This window comes from Pinus tabuliformis, chromosome X (assembly GCF_031772625.1).
Source record: "Pinus tabuliformis cultivar Carrire ecotype Pingquan chromosome X, CPIR1, whole genome shotgun sequence".
In the NCBI taxonomy this organism is placed as follows: domain Eukaryota; kingdom Viridiplantae; phylum Streptophyta; class Pinopsida; order Pinales; family Pinaceae; genus Pinus; species Pinus tabuliformis.
In genome coordinates, this window is record NC_142308.1 from 1,274,286,001 (window position 1) to 1,274,312,212 (window position 26,212).

At 40.5% G+C, this 26,212-nt stretch overlaps 1 pseudogene; it reads right to left on the reverse strand.

Annotated features, from left to right (window-relative positions):
• Window positions 1-270: 270 nt before the first annotated feature.
• On the reverse strand, window positions 271-25,496 carry LOC149144641 (ATP-dependent DNA helicase Q-like SIM pseudogene; annotated as a pseudogene).
• Window positions 25,497-26,212: the final 716 nt, after the last annotated feature.

Sequence of the window (26,212 nt, forward strand, 5' to 3'; positions counted from 1 at the left end):
GCCTGATCCCTGCCGTCCATCTCTTTCAACGATCCAACAGCTATCGGCGTATCGCCTAATCGCAAATCGGCGAATCGCAATCCAACTCCTTCTCCTTCCACCGATTCCCGATTAGACAACTTGCATGACTTAACCTCCACCGTTGATTTACACTTCATGGATCCAACGGTCCACGACGATTTCGGGCAAACAAGTAGCACGAGGATTAACCACCCGAAAAAGTGGTTTCCTCTCTCCTCCTCGCTTTTACGTGTCGCTTGATGAGTGGAATCAGAGGCCTTCCTTGAAAAACTGGTTACCACTTGGACCCCGCCCGAAATACCACTTATGGTTTGAGAAACCACCTCCCTCGCGAGTTAACTTTCGCACTCTTCCGCCATGCGAAGACCATCGATCTATCCCATCGGACGGTTCTCGTTCCTTTCTGCCAACACCATTGATCTTCTGCTTAACAATGGATTTACGCTTAAACCCCAGTTTCTCTGCCATACTCCTTTTAACACACAGACACTCATTTATAACAATATTTCGTTAATCAAAGGATCGCCATCGATCCTTACAGTGATCGATGGCCGATCAAACCTGCAACATTTCCAGAATCGGTCCTCATGCCAATACAATCTGTGGACTGCTGCCACATAACCGGCAAACAGTTTAGGCTTCCCTATCCTCCCACTTGTCTCCTGAGCCTCCTCGATCCATCCTGTCAATCCATCGATCCCTATCTTTGGTAGCCTAACAGAGACAATCCTCTAACAGTTTGCCTGGTGGTAACAACTCCCAAACGTGTCGAGTGTCCCTTTCCTTATTGATCACTCCTTCATTCGCCAAACGATCAGCTAACATGTTAGCTTTTCTTTTCACATGGACAAAGCTTACAGTTCTTAGGGTTTGTAGGTGAGTGTAGATACGATGAAAGACCTGCGATAATCTCCAGTGTTTCGACACTTTATCCGGTGATGTACCATTGCATATTTTCTTGGCCACTCTAATAATCAATTCCGAATCTACTTCAATGATGACATTGTGTGAATTTGAATCCACCAAGATTTCCAAGCATTTCTCTAAGGCCATGAGTTCTGCCATATTATTAGTGGCCTTCCCCAAGTGGCCATGAAAGATCTCCTTTATTTGACCCCGTTCATCTCTTATAACACCCCCAAAACCTGCTAACCCTGGATTGCCCTTAAATGCTCTGTCAATGTTGACCTTTAAGAAGCCATGTGGAGGAGGCTTCCAAATATTTATATCTGCATTTGTTTGGTGCACACCTTTGATTATGCCCGGTGGGCCCATAGACTGGAGACCCAAATGCAATAGAATACACGCATCTTGGGGCAGGGGAGGGTCCTTAGAAAGTTTCCTTAACAAGCTGTTGACTGTGTATTTGAGCTGCCTTAAAATTTGGTCAATTATATGCTAGAGCTTGCTTGATTTGTTCTTCAAGATCTGATTATTGCGTTCTTTCTAAACATCCCATATGAAAAATCCTGGAACCAGAGTCCAGGCTTTATTAATGATTTCATTCCTTGAGAAATTTTTCCTCCAATTCTTCAAAGTGTTGGAGATGCTGAGCCTGTCTGTATCAGTGTGCTTAAAGATTGAGGCCACCCATTCCCACACGGTAGAGGTGAAAGGGCAGAGGTTGAGAAGGTGATCCATTGTCTCCTCTTGTGAGCCACAAAGGTAACATTTGGAAGGTCAAGTGAAGCCTTTTTTTAGCAGGTTCTCCCAAGTTAAAATTTTCCTTTGATGAACTAGCCAAATAAATAACTTTATTTTCATCGAGTGGGAGCTTTGCCAAAGATTCTTCCAAACTTGATTAGGGTTTAGGTAGTTAAATCCTGTTACTAATTGTTTAGCTTCTTTGAGGTTAAAGTTTCCTTCAGTGTTCTTTCCCCATCTTAGTTGATCACGCAAGGAGGATACCATAATCCTCCTATGCTCTAGATCCTGAGCAAGAGAGTCTGCCTGGGCCTTCAGAGGGCTCTCCTCACTATGGCCTAGATCTTTCCAAATCCTCCATTTTCCATTGTTCCTTACCTGGTCCCAGAAGTCTTTTACCATAAGTAGGCCTTTGTTGTCTGTATCATTTTTGAGATCTGCTAATTCCTCCTTGTACAAGTTGGGTTCCAATTGCTAGTTATCCTCCCAAAATCATGCTAGGTTCCCAATTCGAATCTCCCAGAAGCTATGTTGCTAAACAATGCCTTTATTTTCCCAAGCAAGTTTCCAAATGTGGGAGCCCTTAATATGCCCCGACATTCTAATGTGATCCTTCTCCTACTAATTCCTGGCATATTTTTGTTTCCAAAGCTTAGCCCAGGGAGTTGCTGATTCCTTGATCCACCTCCACCAAAGTTTAGCTCCCGAAACTCTGCTGAGGGTTTCAGGATCATGAAGCCCCAAGCCACCATGGCTCTTGGGTTTGCAGATCTTGTCCCAAGCTACTAAAGCCCATTTATTTTTCTCTTCTCCTCTGCCCCATAGAAAATCCCTTTGTATGCTCTTGATCTGTTGCTTAATTCCTTTAGGAGCAGGAAGAGCTGAGAGCATGAACATGGGAATTGCCTGCAGGACAGCCTATGTGAGCACAAGGCACCCCGCCAAATTTAAAGACCTGCATGTCCATTTTCTGATCTTGTCCTGAATTTTATTTATTATTGGCTCCCACACTTCCTTGCTTAGAGGTTTATCTGTGAGAGGTATGCCCAGATACTTGGAAGGTAGCTAGTCCCTTTGAAACCCAAGAATTCTGGTGATGTTTCTCTGAATAGCAATGTCAGTGTTAAAGAAAAAAAATTTTGATTTGTTGAGGCTTACCTCTATGTCAGCTGCCATAGCAAAGTCATTCAAAATATGTTTGATCATTCTGGCTTCCCTGACTGTGGGTATGCCTTGCAGCGTTGTGTCATCCAAAAATTGTTGATGAGTGTTTGCCGCTCCATCCAAGGTGAGTTTGATACCCTGGATTCTTCCTTCAGCATTTGCCATTTTAATCGCTCTGCCTAGCCCTTCCATCATGAGAACAAAGAGGAAGGGTGAGAGCGGATCCCCTTGTCTAAGACCTCTGGAGGGTGTGAAGAGTCTTGAAGGAGCGCCATTAAGCAGGATGGAAAAACTGGTCGTGGTAACTAGTGCCATAACCCATCTTATCCAGTTTTGGTTGAAGCCATAGGCTCTTAGAACTGCCCTTATATAAGACCAACTTAGCTTGTTGTAAGCTTTCGCTAGGTCCAGCTGAATGATCATACCAGCTTGCTTGTTGCTTTTGAGAGAGTGTACCACCTCATGCGCTTGGATGATGTTATTGAGGATTTGTCTTCCTTCCACATAGCCTGTTTGCTCCTCTAAGATGAGAGTTGGTAAGAGGGGCTTGAGTCTATTGGCGATCACCATGGAAATAATTTTATACACCACATTACATAAAGCTATGGGTCTAAAACCATTCGGAGTCATGGATTTTTCCTATTTTGGGATCAAATCTATGAAGGAAGCATTAAAAGCCTTCAGAACCTTTTTGGATCTTCTTGAGTCTTCCACCACCTCAAGGATATCCTGTTTGATTGTTTTCCAGCAGGCTTTGAAGAAGTCTACATTGAATCCATCTGGGCCTGGAGCTTTTCCATTTTGCATTTCATTGATCACTTCACTGACCTCTTCTTTCGACACTGGCCTGTTAAGATTGTGGTTGTCCTCTCTGGTAACCAGCTGAGGGATATACTGAGTGAAATGGTTGATGAACATAGATATATCCTCCAGAGGCTCCTTTGCTATACTGAGGAAATGTTGTACCAGGACAGATTCCATGTCTTTGTGAGAGACAAGTTCTCTCCCTTTAGAATCTTTGAGCTTTGTGATTCTGTTGTGTGCCCTGTGATCCATCGTGGATTTGTGAAAGAACTCTGTGTTTCTTTCTCCCTCTCTAATCCACTATATCCTTGATTTCTATCTCCAGAAAATATCCTCTTGCAAGCACCTATCTTCCCATTCTTCCTGCAAATAATCAGCTAGCTTTTTTCGCTCCTCGGTAAAGCCCTCTCTGATGCTGATTTGATTGATCTCCTGGTGTTTCTGCTCAGCTTCTCTTTTGGCTTTGAAGATATTACCAAATTCCCTTTTGTTCCAATCTTTAAGCCTAGATTTGATATGTTTAAGTTTCTGTTGGAGCAGGAACATTCTAGTCCCTTGAATGTTCAGATCCTCTCTCTACCATTTGTCAATATTACTGGTGAATTCAGGGTGAGAGAGCCAGGCATTTTCAAACCTGAAAGGTCTATTTCTTGGTGTACCCATAAAACTGGCTTCCAACTATACAGGCCAATGGTCCGAACCTCCAAAGGGAAGAATAGAAGTTTTCATGGCAGGGCCTGAGAGAAAGAGGTCCTCTGAAATAATAAATCTATCTAGTTTAGAGGCAACTTGTGAAGCCCCTCCCCTCTTGTTGTTCCAGGTGAAGGTCCCATTTATTGTTTCAGTGTCCACTAACCCCATGTTCATTATGAAGTTCTGGAAGGCCATGGAGTCTCTGCCTAGCTGTCTGATACCGCCTTTTTCTCTGTAAGAGATCTTATCATATTGAAATCTCCTGCAACGATCCAGGGCATGTTAGGGTGTCTTGCTCTTAGTTCCTCAAGGGAGGTGAGAAGCTTGAGATTGTCTTCTTGCTTTTGAGGTCCATAGACATTTGTGATCATGTATATCTCCTTATCACCTAAAGTTTGACATACCAAAGAAAGATAGTTTCTAGATGCCTCAGCATCCAGGATTCCAAATTTCTGAGGATCCCATAGCGTGAGAATCCCCCCCGCTGAGTTTTTTTATTTAACCTTTAGATACTCATACTTGATTAGCCATTTATTATGAATTTCTCTAATCTTATCCATTGAACATTTTGTTTCCTGGATAATCATATCTGGTTTCTCTTCTTTTATTTTATTACTGAGAGTTCTTTGTTTCCTTCTATTTCCTATGCCTCTAATATTCTAGGTTGTGAGCTTCATTAAGAAAGGTTTGTAAAGGAATAACTGGTGAGATCTTTCATCTTACCTGAGTTAATCAATAGTTTCCCACATTCGTTCAATAACTCATTCTGTCTTTTTCTTCTCCCACTTGTTGTTTTCTTTCCACAGGGGGCCACAAGAGAGCTTAGTCATTTATCCAGCCCTGCAACGCCCATTGTTTCTCTACACCAAAGAACTTCTCAGAGCTCACAGATTTTGTCAATGCGTCTGCAGTATTCTTCAATGTGTCCACCTTTACCAGCAACACCTTTTTGTCTTCTATCATATCCCTCACAAAGTGATACTGAACATCGATGTGCTTTGTCTTTGAATGATATGCAGGGTTCTTTGCCAAGAAAATTGCACTTTGGCTGTCATAGTCTATCCTTATAGTTTCTAATACTAACCCCATACTTGAACACAATCCATGCAATCAAACTGCTTGCTTTCTTGCATGAGTGGATGCCATGTATTCTGCCTCTGTAGTTGATAGTGCCACTACAGATTGTTTCTTACTCATCCAACGGACTACACCTCCAAATAGGTTAAACACATACCCATTTGTAGATCTTCTCTGATCGAGATCTCCAACCCAGTCTGCATAAAAAAAGCCACGAATATCCAACACTCTGTCCAATCCTGGTCTTCCTTGGTAGCACAAACCATATTCACTAGTGCCACACAAATACATGAAAACCCGCTTCACTGCTGTCCAATGCTCCTTTCTTGGTTTTGACATAAACCTGCTCAATACTCCCACTGCATGTGCAATGTCTGGTCTAGTATAGACCATTGCATACTTCAGGCTACTGACTGCACTTGCATATGGAACACGGGACATGTCCTCTTCCTCTTCTTATGTTTTGGGATACTGTTCAACAGATAACTTTACACCTACAAGAATAGGAACCTTCACCGATTTACTATGCTGCATATTAAATCTCTGCAATATTGTCTCGACATACTTCCTCTGGTTTAACCAAAGCTTCCTCTTTTCCCGATCTCTTTTAATTTCCATGCCCAAAATATAGTTTGCAGCACCAAGATCTTTCATGTCGAATTTGGAGGACAATTGGGTCTTCAAATCCTGAATAATTTCCTTGTCATTTCTAACTAGCAACATATCATCCACATACAAGACCAAATAAATAACACAGCCACTAATTAATTTAAAATACACACAATGATCTGCTTTGCTTCTGGTGAAGCCAAGTCCCCGTATAAATGTATCAAATTTCTGATACCACATCCTTGGTGACTGTTTTAACCCATACAGAGACTTCTTTAACTTGCATACCAGTTCTTTCTTACCCTTCACCGCAAAGCCTTCAGGTTGCTTCATGTAGATTTCCTCTTCCAGATCCCCATGAAGAAATGTTGTCTTCACATCCATCTGTTCTACCTCAAAATCAAAATCAGCAGCAACAGATATTTTTTTTTTAATAGAAGTTACCTTGGCAACAGGAGAAAAAATATCACCAAAATCAATTCTCGACACCTGGGAATAACCTTTTGCTACCAACCGAGCTTTATATTTCTCCACCTTTCCTTCTGCATTTGGCTTCTTCTTGAACACCCATTTGCTGCCAATGGGTTTCCTTCCAGCTGACAACTCCACCAGATCCCAAGCCTCATTTTTGTGCAAAGATGCCATTTCATCAACCATGGCCTCTTTCCAGAGTTTTCCATTCTCTGAATCTACTGCTTCCTTCACAGTTCTGGGATCATCATTAGTAATAGATAAAGCAAAATTTGAACAGAAAGCATATGGACTATACCTTTCTGGTTGCCTTCTTTCTCGAACTGATCTTCTCACACCCGGAGTTTGTGGCTCTTCATCTTCTGATTCCTCCTTTGATGTAGAGTCTGATTCTTCCTCCTTCAGCTCAAACTCTATCTTCTCAGGTTGCTTTGGTTGGACTTCATGTTTAATAACATATTTCACCTATCTGAACACCACATCTCGACTGTACACAACCTTCCTTGTTACTGGGTTCCAAAGCTTATAACCCTTCAAAGCATCCTTATACCCAATAAAGATGCACTTTTCAGATTTACTATCCAACTTGGTTCGTTTCTCCTTTGGAACATGTACATATGCATCACATCCAAATACCCCCAGATGTGAAAGAGAGGGTTTCTCACCAGTCCATACCTCTTGTGGAGTTTTATCCTCCAACGCTGATGAAGATGATCTGTTGACCAGTTAACATGCTGTCTCCACCGCCTCTGCCTAGAATTCCTATCCTAACGCGACATCACTGAGCATGCTTCTTGTCCTTTCCATCAACGTCTTGTTCATTCTTTCTGCAACTCCATTTTGCTGAGGTGCATATGGAGTAGTCTTCTGCCGCGCTATACCACACTTCTTACAGAATTCTTCAAATTCCTTATTGAAAAACTCTCCACCATTATTTGTCCTCAGCACCTTTATCTTCTTCTCTATCTGGTTTTCCACCAGAGCCTTGAATTCTTTAAACCTGTCAAAGACTTCAGATTTCCTCGTAAGGAAATATATCCATGTATTCCTTGAGAATTCATCTATAAATGATACATAGTACACAGACTTACCCAGTGATGGAACCTTCATAGGTCCAAGCACATCACTATGCATAAGCTCTAATATATGTTTCGCCCTCTTACCACTAGAGGGGAAACTCACCCGATTCTGCTTCCCATATACACAATTTTCACAGAAATCAAAATCCAGAGAGCTATTACTCATATCTTCTACCATACCTTTACCATGAAGTATTCAAAGGTCCTTCTCTCTAATATGTCCAAGCCTTTGATGCCACAGCATGGTCTTCTCTCCAGAGACCGCTAGATTTTTTGCTCCACTTTCAGGAACCACAGAATTGTTGCACCCATCAACAATTGTGCTACCTTGCAGCTTGTACAGAGTTCCAATCCGAACTCCCCACATCAATACCAGTGCTCCTCGAACCATATTGCAGGTATCCTTCTCGAACACTGTTTTTACACCTGCATCATCCAACTTGCTTACAGAAATCAGATTTCTGGCCAATGTAGGAATATGTAGAACACCCAGAAGTGTTCTAACCCTTCCACCTTGTAACTTCAACTTTACTTTTCCGCGACCAACGATTCTAGCCTTCCTGTCATCCCCTAAGAAGACATCACCACCATCGTATTTCTCATACTCGCAGAACCACTCTCTATGGGGAGTGAAGTGAAAGGATGCACCTGAGTCAATCAACTATGCCTCATGATCTACATGTGTACTTAAAGAAGCCAAGTACACATCCCCACCTTCATCTGAGTTGGTTTTCGCCTCTGTAGAAGGAGCATCATCAGATCCCTTTCCTTTATCAGGAGCTTTAGATTTACAGTCCCTTTTGTAGTGTCCTTCCTTTCCGCATTTCCAACACACCACTTTTACAGGTTTTCCTGGAGATTTAGATCTCCCTCTAGATTTAGATCTCCCACTCGATGACTTATTTTTGTTTCTGTTCTGGGACCGTCCTCGTATAGACAAGGCATCACCATTCTGGCTCTCCAAATTTTTCCATCTCATCTCCTCCATTAGCAAGGATGAGACTATTTCATCAAATTGCAAGGCAGTTGCATTCCTACCTATTGCAATAACAAGACTATCCCACGAATCTGGTAGAGAACACAACAAATTGATGCACTTATCTTCATCTGAAATTTTAATATCAACATATGCTAACTGACTTACCACAGTATTAAATGCATTCAGATGCTCTGTCACCGAGTCTCCATCTTTCATCCTCAGGTTATACAGCTTTTTCCGCAGGAACAATTTATTCAACAGAGAATTAGATTGGTACAAAGTCCCTAACTTGTCCCACAAAGCCTTCGCCATAGCTTCCCCTGATACATTCAGCATTACTGAATCTGAGACACACAATCATATTGTGCTCTTTGCCTTCCAATCCAACTTCTTCCATTCTTCATCGAACACTCCCGTTGGTTTAGTACCTGGATCTACCGCAATCCACTGAACTTTATCCACCAACAGATCCTCCATCTTGAGTTTCCACAACTCAAAACTCTGACCATTAAATTTCTCGATCTCTATCTTTCCAATGCTCGCCATCTTCTTTCACCACTAGAATCAATTTCGCAGATCTCCCACTGAACAGGGTCTACCACAGGCCTAAGCGAAACACCTCAGCAACAAAAGTGTCCCCTTGAAGCCAAAACAACGTTAATACCAAATGTAGGTTTTAACCCCGTACATAAATTACCTGCATATGAATTCTAAAACACAAAAAATAAACAATGCGAGAGAATAACACATAAAACACATTTACACGGAGATTTTCCCCTGGATCCCAAAACCGAGACTACCAGCTTGATTTTTCATTATGTTCCTTTCAATGTTACAATACATATTTATGCATGTCGAAGCATCCAATACCATGGATTGAAAACCATCGCGTCCAAAAACATGTGCGAAAATCATGCACAAAACCACAGGTGGGTCCGCCCAACCTAACATAGGGTCCAAAACCAAAATTTTCCGGGGCGCTGCCCTGGACCCCATAGAGTGGGGTTACCTACACCCCTCAACCCCCCTGTGACTCCCCCCGCTACGCAATCGGCGCAACAAGGGGGGGCTCCGCCCCCCTCCTAACCCCCAGTTAACTATGTGGGCTAGTTGTGGAAAGAATATAACACAACCCAACATTTATTCCTCTTTTCCTGCCTGGGTTCTTTGGAGATTGTGCCTCTGTTTCCTCCATCAAATTGACCCCTCTATGCTCCTGGCTTTCATGATTTCTTTTGACTCCAGATCCCTTTGATTGTGATCTCCATAGGAAGAGCTGTTGAACCCTATCATATTCGTCTTTTGGTAGGGAGTTCACTCCTTTAGTCATCCCTTGTTTTAGAAATTTCTCTAGATCTAGGTTCTCCCTATCTAGAATCTCCTGTAGTTCGTGGTCCTCCATTCCTACCTCACTTGGAGTCATCTCATGGTCCCTATTTATCTCCATACTGCTTGGCAGATCCTCCTTTTGCTTGTTGTTATCTATGATATCTTCCATGCTGTCATCCCTTTCCTTCTTAGTGATAATGTTCTCCATTTCCCGGTTTGTTTCTTTATTTCCTTCTTCTTCTTCTAGGATCTTAAAGCTATTGTGTCTCAGTTGTCTTTCCTCATTGGTTTTCTTTTGCAGTCGCCTTTCGCCTTTCCCTTTGCCCCCAACCTTGGTAAAACCCTCAGGATTTTTATCCACAGTGGTATTCACATTTCTCTCCATGTTGTTTGTTGGGCAATCTCTATATAGATGTCCATGCTCATGGCATTTGAGGCACCTAAATGGGATGTTCTCATAGTCCACTGCCTGCACCCATTCTTCATCATATACTTCTAAAATTATCACGTCTGGAAGTGCTCCAAATAAATCCATTTCCACACATATCCGGGCGAAGGAGGTATATTTTCCTTTCAGAGTCGCATCTGAGATCTTTAGAAAATGCCCTAGTTTGTTGCCTATTGTTTTCAGAGATTTCGGTAGACAATATTCCAGAGGAATGGAGTATAGTCTTATCCATACCCGTACCGATGTGAATGTCTCGCGTTCCAAGACAAAGTTCATCATCCATGGCCACATGTAGAGGTCTGCCGCAGCATAGAAATATGGTCCTCCTTCAAACACTCTGTCTTTATCCTCTAGGCTTGTGAATACTGCTGTGAAGAAGCCCTTAGATCCCAAATGAAGGTGTATTCCCCCCTTTGGCTTCCAGTGGCTCCTTATCCATACGTGAAATGTGTTGGGTCCCTATAATACTAGTGATTACCCCATTACTATTGTAGTTATACCCCTTATTTATATCGTTGTGCCCCCATTGCCCCCATATTGTTATTAATGTGCCCATAGAATCCCTCTATTATTATTTTTGTGGCTTTATATTATTATTGTTAGGTCGGTTGGATTATATTGTGACTCCTTAGACTCCTATATATAGAAAGGAGGTTTTGTCATTTGAATCATCGAAGAATTGTTCATTTATGTAATGTAAAGGAGGTTTCCCCCTCGAAGAGGTTGAATTCTAAGGCGTTGATCTATCTTTACTATCTTTTCTTGAGCTGGTTTCATAACATTTGGTATCAGAGCTTTGGATTTTAGGGTTTCGCTGCTCCAAACAGGTCATCGTGGCATTTTCGCTATAACTTTTTTTCTGTGACGTTTCAGAAGTCGCAAAAAAACCATTTGAGAAGAAATCGCGCTGAACCTTGGGTTCGAATTTCAGAGCTTTTCGCGCGATATTTTCGGAGATATGATCTGAGGAAGTTGGTCTTTTTGCAGACTCCTGAATTACATTCAAAACAGGTGACCTGGGGAAAATCGTCATAACTTTCTCTCTGAGGATCGAATTGAAATTTCGTAAGAAGGTACAGAAAGAGGACGGACTGTAATTTCTTGTATGCATTTTTCAGATCCATAGGTCAAAACAATGACTCGTGGCACGTCGTACAAGTTTGCTCTACTGAACTAGTCTATAAGCAAGTCACTGTGGGAGATTTCGTATAATTCTTCCTTGGAGAAACCAATTTGGGTCAGACTTGTGGCATTGGAAAGAGGACTCAGAAGGCTACTACAGGTCAAAATTTCAGAACTGGATGATCCGAAATTACAGAGATACATCAGATTCAATATCAGGCTTCTACAAAGTGGAAAAAGGTGTGTAGTTTTTTTTTTTTAATTTTTGCATAAGCTTGGTTTGAAGGAATTCAAAGGGCATAGTAAAGCATTATTATCGGTAACTGATGCCCCGAGGAAAGAAAATGCAAACACCTAGTAAGGAACCTGAAATATCTAGCATGACTCATGAAGAAGAGGAAGAAATGCTACATGATATATCAAAATTACAAGAACAAGTGCAACAAATGTCACGCTCACAAAAGCTAACAGAAGCTAAGATAAATGGCGTGGAATCTAAGATAAATGGCGTGGAATCTAAGATAAAGGGCATGGAAGCTAAGATGGATGATTTGAAGACAGATTTGAAGACAGACATGGCAGATTTGAAGACAGATTTGACAAATTTTCTACAAGAAATACTTACTAATGGTGAAAAGGTTGTAAAGGAAACTCATGATGTGAACAAAAGAAATGTTAATCATGATTCCATAGACTCTAATGTTGGATCGAAGACCCACCATATTCCAAAAATAGATATGAGGAAGTTTGATGGCAAGGATCCCGCCACATGGATATTACAGATGGAGCAGTTCTTCTATCTCAATAATGTGCAAAACACACAAAAGGTACGTATGGCAACTTTATATTTGGAACCAAATCAGTTTGTATGGTATCAATGGCTTTGCTCTCTTAAACAATTTATCACTTGGGCAATTTTTACGGAAGAATTGATAGCACATTATGAGGATACAAAAAGCAACACTTTTTTTAGCCAATTGATAAGTCTCAAACAAAAGGGTTCAATAATGGAGCACATTGAGGAGTTCCAAAAATTGAACATAAGGGTAAAAGATATTCCAGAGGAGCATAGGATTGATGTGTTCATAGGGTCTTTAAAGGATAATATCCAACATGATGTTCGCCTTTGGGAACCTGATTCATTAGAGAAGGCATTCAGGTTAGCAAGAAAAATGGAAAGCAAAATTATGGCAACCAGGAAGCATACCACTCACAACTATAAAGACGGAAGTGCAGTTGCCCCTAGTCTTCCACAACCTATAAGGTTGACACCACAACAATTGGAAGAAAAAAGAGCAAAAGGGCTTTGTTATAGTTGTGATAGCAAATACACTAAAGGTCATAAGTGTGTTGAGAAGAAATTATTCTACATAGATTGTGAAGAGGAAGAAGAAAAGGAGCAAGAAAGGTCAAAAGAAGAGGATATGCTCCAGGAACAAAGCCTAGATGAAGAACAAATAAATCCGACCATATCTTGTAATGCATTGGCAGGAATTACCACTCCTCAAACCATCAAGATAGAAGGACAAATCAAGAAGAAAAAGGTAATAGTGTTGATTGATTCAGGAAGCACCCACAATTTTATTCATTGTAGGGTAGCAAAAGAATTGAATTGCTTCCTATATCCAGCACCAGAGTGTCAAGTGATGATTGCAAATGGAGGAACAATAAATTGCTTTGGAAAGTGCCATAATATCAAGCTATCCATGGGAGAATATGTATTGACTAGCCCAATGCTTTCCATTCCAATGGGAGGTGCTGATGTTGTACTAGGAGTCCAATGGCTACAATCCTTGGGTACAATAGCTTTTAATTTTCAAGAACTTTTCATCAAATTTTCTACGGAAGGAAAGGAAGTTGAATTAAGGGGTATTGCAGGGAAACCAGGAAAGATAATCAGCTCTAATGGTATGACAAAGCTTCTAAAAAAGGAGCAAAGGGGTGTAATTGCACAATTATGTTCGCTAGATGTTTCCACATTAGAATCATCTATTTCTCCAGATCTCCAAAAAGTCCTGGACAATCATTCCAAGGTATTTGAGACTCCCAAAGGTCTCCCACCTATGCGTGATCATGATCATGCTATTCATCTGATTCCAGGAAGTGTTCCTCCAAACATCAGGCCGTACAGATATCCCTATGTCCAAAAAAGTGAAATTGAACGTATGGTTGCAGAAATGCTAGAGGCTGGTATAATTCAACCGAGTCAAAGTTCTTTCTCTGCTCCAGTAGTATTGGTGCACAAGAAGGATGGATCATGGCGCATGTGTCCGGATTATAGGGAGCTCAACAAGCTCACTATTAAAGATAAGTTCCCCATTCCTGTCATTGATGAATTACTGGATGAATTGCATGGATCAATTTACTTCACCAAGTTGGATCTTCGTTCAAGATATCATCAAATCAGAATGAAGATTGAAGACATTCCGAAAACGACATTTAGAACTCATGAGGGTCATTATGAATTTTTGGTCATGCCTTTTGGCCTTACCAATGCACCTTCAACATTTCAAGGTTTGATGAATTCAATTTTCAAACCATTCCTTAGAAAATTTGTGTTAGTATTTTTTGATGATATACTTATCTACAGCAAGTCTTGGAAGGATCATGTTGAACATGTTGACAGGGTGCTACAACTATTGGAGGAGAAACAATTATATGCAAAAAGATCCAAATGTTTCTTTGGAGTCCAGGAGGTGGAATATCTGGGTCATATTGTATCTCATGAAGGAGTTAAGGTAGACCCTAGCAAAATTAAAGCCATTAAGGAATGGAAAATCCCCACATCCATAAAGCATCTGCGAGGATTTCTTGGGTTGACAGGGTATTATCGCAAGTTTGTTAAGAATTATGGGAGAATAGCAGCACCTCTAACAACATTATTGAAGAAAGATGCATTTTCATGGACTCCGGAAGCAACAAAGGCCTTTGAACATCTTAAAGAGGCAATGTGCCAAGCACCGGTCTTAGCTACACCGGACTTCACAAAAACCTTTATTGTGGAATGTGATGCTTCAGGAAATGGAATTGGTGTTGTTCTAATGCAAGATGAAAGACCCATTGCTTTTGAAAGTCGTCCAATCAAGGGAAAGTTTTTAAGCAAAGCTATTTATGAGAAGGAAATGTTGGCAATACTCCATGCACTTAAGAAATGGCGACCCTACCTAATGGGAAGACACTTCAAGGTAAAAACGGATCATGATAGCCTTAAATACTTTTTAGAACAAAGATTATCCTCTGAAGAGCAACAAAAGTGGGTCACAAAGATGTTGGGTTATGACTTTGAAATCATCTACAAAAAAAGGAAGCAAAATGTGGTGGCAGATGCACTCTCAAGCCAACCAAATTGGATAAATGAAGCAAGAGAGGAATGGAAGAATGACGAAGAAGTGTGGGCACTTATTCGAAAGCTACAACAAGATTCCAGTACGTCTGATACATTTAGCTGGCAAAATGATTCGTTATGGTACAAAGATCGCTTATACCTCTGTAAGAATTCCCAGCTAAAACAAAAGATTCTTATGGAATTGCACACTTCTCCCTTAGGAGGGCACTCAGGATTTTTAAAAACTTACCACAGGGTTAAGAAGGAATTTTTTTGGGATGGCCTTAAATCAGATATTCAAAAGTTTGTGGCAGAATGTTTGGTTTGCCAACAAAATAAAGTTGAAACAATTAAGACACTGGGTCTATTACAACCTTTATCCATTCCAAGCCAACGTTGGGAGGAGGTTTCAATGGATTTTATCACAGGTTTACCCAAGTCTGAGGGAAAGAGTGTCATCATGGTGGTAGTTGACAGACTTACCAAGTATGCACACTTTTGTGCATTATCACATCCATTTAAAGCCAGTACAGTTTCTACTGCATTTATGGAAACAATTCAAAAGCTACATGGAAACCCAAAGATTATTGTAAGTGACAGAGATCCCATTTTCACTGGAAATTTTTGGACAGAATTATTTTCTTGTCTTGGTACTCAGTTAGCTCATAGCTCATCTTATCATCCTCAATCTGATGGGCAAACTGAGATAGTAAACAAATGTTTGGAAGGATATCTTCGTTGCTTTGTATCTGATAAACAGACACAATGGGTCAAATGGTTGCCTCTGGCTGAATGGTGGTATAACACTTCCTTTCATACAACAACAAAAATGACCCCATTTATGGCACTTTATGGGTATCAACCACCATCCATCACATCATATTTAAGAGAAAATTCTAAGGTTCAGGCAGTGGAACATCACATCGAACATCAACAACAAGTCCTCCAACTCTTAAAGGATAACCTCGTGTTGGCACAAAATAGAATGAAACAACAGGCAGATCAACATCGCAGTGAAAGAAGTTTTGATGTAGGTGATTGGGTATTCCTACGGCTACAACCATATAAGAAAATGTCCCTCAAGCAAGCTAAGAAGGATAATAAATTATCACCAAAGTATTATGGTCCGTACAAGGTGTTGCAAAAGATTGGTACTATGGCATACAAATTGGAGCTTCCTGCAGCTTCTCGATTGCACCCAGTTTTCCATGTTTCATGCTTAAAGAAGGTTATAGGCGACAAGCTCCCAGTTCAAACAATATTGCCAGAACTTGACAAGGAAGGAAAAATTATATTGGAATCGGAAGCAGTTATAGAAACAAGAACTCGACAGCTACGAAATCGATCAATTTCAGAGTACCTTATCAAGTGGAAGAACTTATCCACTGAAGATTCCACATGGGAGGATGAGAATTTTATGCAGAAGTATCCAGAACTACTCAAGCGTTGAGGACAACACTTTTTTGAAGGCGAGGGGCATGTTGGGTCCCTATAATACTAGTGATTACCCCATTACTATTGTAGTTATACCCCTTATTTATATTGTTGTGTCCCCATTGCCCCCATATTGTTATTAATGTGCCCATAGAATCCCTCTATTGTTATTTTTGTGGCTTTATATTATTATTGTTAGGTCGGCTGGATTATATTGTGACTCCTTAGACTCCTATACATAGAAAAGAGGTTTTGTCATTTGAATCATCGAAGAATTGTTCATTTATGTAATGTAAAGGAGGTTGCCCCCTCGAAGAGGTTGAATTCTAAGGCGTTGATCTATCTTTTCTATCTTTTCTTGAGTTGGTTTCATAACAAAATGCCCTCTCCGTCGGCCATATCCCCATGAATTTGTATATGATTGCATATTCGATCATATGATCCCTATGCGCTTGTAGTGCTGGGTCGCTTAAGATGACCCGAGGTATGATGTTCAACTTGGGTTTGCAGACCCTAGTTGTCCTTATGGAAGTAGCTTTTTGACTGCTACCCCCTTTTTCCTTCTCCTTACTAGCTTCCTGTTGTTCCCCTTCCTCTTCAAGAGGTTTGCTTCTTCCCAATGTTTTCGTATTTCTTGCCTCTGATGCCTTCTCTAGAGGTTTCTTGAAACTCTTCTCGCCCGCGCCCTTGCTTCTATCTATAACTACTTGACTGTAGGAGGAGCAAAACTCCCCCTGCGCATCCCGCCATGGTGCCCAACACCAAAACCCTAGCGCCAACCCTAGATCAAGTTGCAGAGCTCGATACCCTCTTAGAGACGCAAAAAAGTTTTATCAGCATTTCTCAACCGTTGCTTGTCTTCACATAGACTTCATGTTTGATTTTCTCTGACTAATTAACTCAAGATGAATTAATTATTTATTTTACAAATAGATATTGAGATCAAATTCGAATTTTAATTTAGGGACTAATTAAAATTCGAATGTATCCCGAAATGCTATCTATAGCAATGCTATTTTTAGCATTTCTTGTTGCTATTTTCAACACTCCCTCTCAATAAGAAAGGGATTATCTGTCACCCCGATCCTGTCTCCGTGGAACTCGAATTTGCATTTTGACAATGCCTTAGTTAAAATGTCTGCATTCTGCTCCTCGGTAGAAACATACTACAACACCATGATCCTCTTCACCACATAGTCTCGAAGATGAAGATACCGGATATCGATGTGCTTGGACCTGTCATGAAATACTGGATTCTCAGAGAGTTTGATACAACTCTGATTATCGCAATACATCATAGTTGGATCCATCCTCTGATCAAACAACCCAAATAGAATTTTCCGCATCCAAATGGCCTTACATGCTGCCTGGCTTGCAGCCATTTATTCAGCCTCTGCTGAGCTAAGTGCAACTGACCTTTATTTCCTACTGTACCAAGAAACTGCAGCTGAACCAAGGTTGAAAATTCATCCTAAAGTGCTCTTCCAATCTGATGGACTCCCTGCCCAATCTACATCTGTGAAGCCTTGAAGCTTCACTTCCTCTGTCCGTCTGTACCATAATCCATACTGAGATGTGCCTCTAAGGTATCTCAGCACATGCTTAGCTACCTTCCAAAACAGATTGGTAGGCTAAACCATAGCTTGACTTAGCTGGTTCACCGCAAAGCACAAATCTGGTCATGTGTTTACTAAATACATCAATGAACCCACAAGCTGCCGATACACAGTAGCAACTACTACCTCACCTGAAGTAGCATCCTCCTTCCTCTAGTTACCTGCTAGAGGAGTCTGCATGGGCTTGCACTTCTCCATGTGGAATCTCCTGAGTATCTCATTAGCATACTTGCCTTGAGACACAAACACTTCCCCATCCTTCTTCCACACTTCCATGCCTAGAAAGTAGTGCATGAGACCCTTTCATCTCAAACTCTCTTGCAAGATCCTCCTTGCAAGACTTGATCAAATGATCATCACCTATTAATATTAGATCATCAACATAAAGAACAATTATCAATGGCTTACCTTCTACTATGATGTGGTACAGGTTCGCATTTGCTTCACTCTTTGTGAAGCCCAATCTGGTGAATTAGTTGTCGATCCTGGTGTACCAAGTACGAGGTGCTTGCTTCAGCGCGTACAAAGCTCTCTTGAGTCGACACACATGTGACTCACGATCGAAGGTCTCAAATCCTTCTGGCTGCACTATGTACACCTCTTCCTCAATCTTTCCATTGAGGAATGCAATCTTCACATCCATCTGATGGATCTTCCAACCCATCTGTGCTGATAGTGCCAACATCGATCTGATAGATGAGTATCTTGCTACTGGAGAAAAAGTCTCATGATAGTCGATCCCCTCGACTTGTGAGAAACCACGGGCAACAAATCTTGCCTTATGTTTCTCCATACTACCATCAGCAGCTTGCTTTACCTTGTAAAGCCAACGAGAACTCACAACTGACTTGTTCTTCGGTCTTGGAACCACATCCCAAACACTGTTCCGAACTATGGAGTCATACTCCTCCACCATAGCATCAACCCAAACTGGCTGCTGCACTGCTTCCTCAAAGGAAGATGGTTCGGTCTCTACACACTCCCCAACAAGGGCCATGTAACCAGTGTATCGCTCAGGTGACCTCCTCTGTCTGCGCTGAGAAGATGGCTCTCCCACATTCTCTCTCGCATCCATCAACAATCTGTCAGCTTCCCTTGTGCGTTTCCGCCCCTCTCTGGAAGACTCTGCATGAGTGGATGTCTCCACTCCTGGAACCTCTACATGCGGTTGCTACGCATCAGTCTAAGGCTCCTCCTCCTTAGGAACTAAAATTTCCTCTTCTGCATGCAACTTGAGCTCCCTCTCAAGGGAAACTCGCATGGCCTTCTGCTCATCAAACTTTATATCTCTGCGTACCACTGTCCTCTGACTAGTAGGCAAGAACACCCGATAGTTGTGGGGTGTATCAGTGTACCCCACAAGTATCCCCAAGTCAGCTATTGGCTCAAGTTTCTTCTGGGAATCTTTGGTCACATGGAAAAATACCTATGAGCCAAAGATCCTGAAGTGACTCACATCTGGTCTCTTCCTGGAGAAAGCTTCCTTTGGTGTCTTCATCCCAAGTATGCGATGCGGGCTTCGATTCTGCAAGTATACCACTGTATTACATGCCTCAACCCACAAATGAAGTGATAGGCCTTGGTCATGCAACATCACCCAAGTTGCTCCCACAATCGTTCCATTCTTCCTCTTGGTCACCCCATTATGTTGTAGGTTATGGGGTGCCGTCAACTCATGTTTAATTCCTTTTACTACACATAATTCCTTAAACTTTTGAGAGACATACTCTCCACCATTGTCACTTCTCAAGGCCATTATCTTCTTCCCTGATTCCTTCTCAACCAAAGCTTTTAACTCACAAAACTTGGAGAAGGTTTGGTCCTTCTTCTGCATGAAATAGATCCAACACTTATGAAAAAAAATCATCAATGAAAATAACATAGTAACTTTGTTTCGCGGTGGATGCTATCGAGAATGGTCCACATACATCTATATGAACTCGCTGTAAGATCACCTAAGCTCAACTGTCTCGATCATGAAAGGAAGATTTTGCATACTTACCCAAGGTACAACTTTTGCATGTATCTACTTGCTTAAGTTTACCTTTAGGAAGTCTAGTAGAGATCTGCTACATGATCTTCAAGGCCCCATGAAGTAAGTGGCCCAACCTTCTATGCCATAACTCACCAATATCTTGGCTTTGCAGCAACTCTGCTTTGGAACTCAATGCAACACAGTAATCTACCTCTAGCTTGTAGAGATTCTTCACTTGAATCCCAATCCTCTTGGTCTGACCCATGGTGATGTGTCTCAGGAACGCCTTTCCTTTACTGAAGACTACATCATAGCCTTTGTCTTCCAACATTGCGACGGATACCAGGTTCTTCTTCAGTCCATACACATACTTTACATCAGTCAGGGTGAGAGGAGCTCCATGCTCCCTCTGAAACACAACCGTGCCTTCACCTGAAACATGGTGCTTTCCATCATCGCCCATCTCTATGCGCATTTGGAGGTCCTTCTCCTCCAAGGTAGTAAATAAACTCTTGTCGCTGGTCATGTGGAATGAGGCTCCACTATCTAGGTACCAAACACCACCCACCATTGATGAAACCATGCATGTAATGAGGGTAAAATCCAATTTGAACTATGAGGCCAGTGCCTCACCATCTGATCCTTTTGAGGATCCCTTCTTGGATTTCTTCTGTGGACAATTTTTTGCATAATGGCCCATCTCATGAAAATTAAAGCATCGCACTTTAGATTTGTCAATCTTCTTCCCACCATGGGAAGAACTCGATTTGGAATGGGAAGCCTTCCCTTTCCCTTTCTTTGCCTTGCTAAGGCTAGATTTTCTTCATCATCATGCTTTGATGAAGAACCATCTCTGGTGCTTCCCCTGATCTCCTCCTGCATCAGATCTAACCACAGCCATTCCCAATCTAGCAGTTTCTCTCTTCCATTCACTGAGTCTTGGTAGCTATGCCAGCTCTTAGGAAGACCGAGCAGAACAAGACTCACCATGTCATCATCGGCTATCGTGATTCCTACACTTCCTAGCTCATCTCTGCAGGTGGTGAGCTTGTTCAGATATGTAGAGATTGTGTCACCCTTTTCACACTTGATTTTCCGAAGCTTGTCCTTCAGCGCTAGCTTCCTTTGGTCGCTGCTGTTCTGATATGGATCCTTCAATGTCTTCCACATTGAAAACAATGTCTCCTTCCCATGGAGACTCAAGACAATATGGTCTTGAACTCCCTCCAGAAGAATCCTCTTCACTCTCGCCACACATTTCTTCCATTCCGCCAATTATTGGGCATTAACTACTACTGGCTTGGGGACTTCTTGATCAATGAATTCCTTCAAACCGTTGTCCTCTAATACCGCTTCCATGCGATCCTTCTAGGTTATGTAATTCGAGTTGCCATCCAGGGCATACTTGAGTCTCAAGCCATTGAACGCCAATGATGAATTTTGAGATGTGATAAGAAATCGATTCTGTACCTACAATCAAGAACTTCAAACTTTGAACTTCTCCCTTCTTTGTATACTGTTCTCCGCTTTGATCACCTTTGCTTTGATACCATGTAGAAATTCTCACTGTAGATCACCTGATAATGCAATGTAACTAAAGCAAAATACTTGATCTACTTCTACAACAAACTTGTAGAAGCTTAATCGATTTTGAGCAAGATCAAATAGAACACATAAAACAAATGAAGAAGAAATCAATCACACATGAACACAAAAGAATACTCTGGGGAAAGCCTCAGCTAAAAGTCCCGCTATTTGTATTATCATACAAGTGGAAATATCTCAGGATTACACAAAGCTTTAGCTCACAAGCTATCCAGCTCTCAGTACAATCCCTCACTACTGCTCATAGACAAAATAGACAACACATATGCCTTCCTTCAGTCCTCCAAGCCTCCTATTTCCTTGTGCAGTTTCTCCTGGGTCCTCAAGCTGCCACCTATGTGTAATTACCTCACACACTGCTCATTAACCTCTGAAATAACTGCGCAATCCTCAAGGAAAGAATTCCTTCTGCATGCAAGAGATATCCTCATGGGAATATTCCTGCAACTGATAGTACACTGTCCCATCCTTTGATCTCAACTGGGTCTTTGTCTGAACTGACATGCATGAGTTATTTATGAGAGAATATTCAGTTATGTGAAGTACACTAGTTGCATGCATGCATGCATTGACTAACTGAACTCACATTCAGTTCCACAAACTGTTGGAACTAATCTAACTGGACTTAACTCAGTTAACTGAGCTAACTAATTACAACTCAAAGTACAACTCTTCCTAATCTCCTTAATTAAGGGATAACTTCCTCAATCAAAGGGATCACTGTTGCATGTCTTCACATAGACTTCCTGTTTGATTTTCTCCAACTAATTAACTCAAGATGAATTAATTAATTATTTTACAAACAACCGCTGAAATCAAATTCGAATTTTAGTTCTCAATTTTAATTTAGGGACTAATTAAAATTGGAATGTACCCCAAAATGCTATCTATAGCAATGCTATTTTTAGCATTTATTATTGCTATTTTCAACAATGCATGTGAAAGTAGTATAACATAGTGTGGATTGAGATAGATTTGCAGTATGGTTTTGAGTTATAGTTGTGTGAATAAGATTTCAATTTAAGTGTAGAGTTAATTTCTCTTTCTATTAGAGTAATTTAGATCTGGTTTCATTATCAAGTTTTCTTTCAAGCAAATGTGTGTGTGTGTGATTTCATTTCAAGCTATAGATTTTCCTATAGATTCACAACTCATCTAATGTACTAACACATAAGACAAGAATCTACTCTACTCTTTAGTCAGCGGAAACTAAGAATCGATGAAAACAATAGTCGATAAGAGGAAGATAGTCAAAGACACATAACTCAATTGTTTCTCTGGGGAAATCCACTGCTCAAAACCCCGACTATATATTGCATAAATCATAAATATGAGTGATAGTACAAAGCCTGTTTTCACAAGGACAATTCTTGCACAAGTATGTTCAACTCTTTGCCTCACAAGCTCACACTGACCAACACTTTGTGTAATGCCCTACTTAATCTTATCATGCAAATTTTATTAGTGTTTAAATTACCTGAAAATATTGACTTATAATTATCAAGAAATATTGGTACATACCTACATTGGTGAAACTGTAAATTTATTATTGATATAAATTTTATTATTGTTATTATTCAATTCCCAACTTGTTTTCTCAAATTTAAATTTTGATAGGATATGGTCTCCTTCCATTTACTCCAATTTAAATATCTTATCCCCAAAATGTCCTCTCAAATTTACTTGGAAGAAGATATGGTCTTCCCCAATTAATTTCCAAATTAAATATCCATATCTTATCCCCAAAATGTCCTCTCAGTTTACTTGGGAGAATATATGGTAAGAAAAGCTAAATGAAAGGATGAGGGGGTAGTTATGACATTAATGATAGGTGGTTAAGGTGGATGGGAGAAAGAGGCATAAAAGGGGAAGGATGATGAGAAGAGAGGGGGATCCTTGGTCTTGGTTTTGGTTTCGGTTGTGGTTTTTGGAGGATTTTGTTTTGGGAGGAAGGTGGAGAAAATAGAATGGAGTGAAGGAAAATATTTGTTAAACTTGGACACACTAAATCTGGTTGGACTTAGGCTCGGAGGGCTAGGGAACCTGTGGAGGTTCCCTGGGCTAGGAAATACTTCCTAGTTGGCTGGGAGGCAAATCCAGTCAGGTAGTCAAGAGGAGTATCCCAATAGAGTCAAGAGTTCAGGAGAATCTCAACTAAGCTAATGGAACAAGTATTCCTCTGTTTATTGTTTACTTATGTAAATGGTTGCAATGAAATTCTTACTTATTTAATTTGTGGGAAATAAATTTTAATGGTATATTATCATCAATTAAATGTTTAGACAGAAATAAGTTATTTCCCATTTTATTGTATTTAAAATTAGAGAAATTTAGTTTTTAGTTAGAGGACCTTAGGATGGAGCCTCACAAGTGGTATCAGAGCCCAGATTCAAAATCTGGACCCAAGACCCACTAGACCCAAATCTCTGCTAAAAGAGTTTATAACCCTCAAAGTTACTTATAAGCATTTTGATTATAAAAATTATGTGGAACTGATTTCATTGAAGACTAAATTAATGATTTTTTATTCTACCAGCAATTTAGAACTTCTTTTTATCACTGGCATGTGTATCCTTAACTGCATCACTCCGATATCTTGCCTTTCCCTGCTCAAGTTCTCACAATTGGATGTCCCATTGACACAAACATCACACATTCCACATTTCGTCTAAATCAAATCCTCTCCAAAGTACTGTACAAGAATCTTAGCTCTACAAGATGTGGTAGAAACATAAAATCTGAAACACTCTGACCACATATTAAGTGCATTCTACGGTTGTTCTGCATTTCTTTTACTTGCCAATAGGGAAGGAAGTCTTTTCATGTTAACATGTATTGGGTTCCAATCTATTAGTCCTGTCCTGCTTGTAGATCTGTCTTTGCTGTTTTTGCTTGAGTAAGGATTGAAAACCCATCTTTCTCATGATTAGAGTTTTGCTTGTGTAAGGAGTGAGAACCCATCTCTTTCGTGATTAGGGTTCTGCCCTCGAAGATTTGAAGCTAAGTTATTATCCCAGGACAACCATTTTCAACCACTAAACCTTGTATCTATATATATAAATTCTGCATATATATTTGCAGGTTGTTCTTCCAAGAATACAGTGTTAAAATTACAAGGGATATTCGTTGTCAAATAAGATTTCATTGATTATAAAGAGTAACTACTTGCACAAAACAAATAGTTGCTGTGAAATAAATCACCTATATTTCATTGATTACAAAGAGCAATTTGCCAGCAACCCATCTCTTCCAGCTCTCCTAGCTTCCTGGTAATAAGATTCGAAGCTCTGTGGCCAACCATAATGAATAATTTGCTGCACATTTGCCTTATCAGTTCCCATCCCAAAAGCAATAGTTGCAACAACCACCTGTAGTTTATCATGATGAAACTATTCATGGACTTGCCTCAACTGGTTCTTTTGGCAACTTTGCATGATAAGTTGCAGCCTTCACACTAGACTTGCTAATAATTTTTGCTATCATTTCTGTCTCTTTTCTTGTGGGTGCATATATGATGCTTGGACCTAATCCTAGTACAGGGAGTTCCTCAACTGATACAGTTTCAAAAGAACCACTTTCTGGTTCTAAATGGTGGTCTTCTTTGAAAATAGATCCTTCAAATTCACCAAATGTCACATCAAAGTCTTCAGCCATATGCTCATTAGCCTCATCCTCAAGGTATTCGACTGTCATACTGTGACCTTTACAAGTATCTCCTCCATCTTTTATTAAACTAGTTTTTGCAATGATATCATCATCATCAGTCTCCTCTTCATTGCTGTTTGATTCATTTAAGGATGTTTCATCTGAATTAGAATCAATTTCCCTTGTATATTCCTTGTTCCTGTCTATAAAATCCTTTTGAAAATCAACTCCTGCTTTGTTATTCTTTGACGGGGCCCCTTGTCTAGTATAACTATCAATTATATCTTGAAAATCCACTTTGTAAGATGATGGACAAGTGGTCTGGCTATGATGCATGGAGGACCTCAAATTTGGTCTGAAAAACGATGACAGAATAATTTTTGTGTCTGGCTTCATGCCCAGAGAATTCATAATGTCTTCTCGAACATGATGTGTAACTGTAGCAGTAAGTGCCATAATCGGTATATGATGCTTTACCGACTCAACGTTGCTTACCTAGAATTTTTCTCTCCATACAAACAAGCGCCTACAAACATGTCGAAAATCATGACCCCATTTGGACACACAATGAACTTCGTCAATAGAAAAAAGAGTAATACCACGACTTTCTGCAAGCTTCTGTGATGACCCAATTACTCATAGAATTGTCTCTAGACAAATATAAATAATGTCATACATGCCTACCATAGCTCTATCCTCAATGCTTTTGTAAACTTGCACTGAACCATGGAAACAAGCAGAAACTCCATGTTTTGCCAGCTTCAAGCATTGTTCATGCATAAGGCTGATTAATGGAGATACCACCACTACAACTTTCCTAGTCAATAATGCAGGAAGCTAGAAGCAAAGGGATTTGCCTGAGCATGTTGCTACAAGAACGAGGCAGTCTTGATGACATGCCCGTGCCTTCAAAGCCTCTTGAAAGCACTTCAATTTTTTATAGCCAAAGCATTGTTGTAAAAGGGTTTTTCTTTCTGTTCCCAATCCAATTGTGTGTCTTGTAAAGGATCAGTGTGTAAGTTGCTGCCATGAAATTCATCCTGCAACAAATGCAGTTGCCTAGTATCTGCAACATTTCCGGCTGCATAACTTGAGGATAAATTTTCACAACTGTCTATAGATCTAGACTCTTTGTGTCTTCGATTCCATCAATTAACATAAATCCAGCTGAA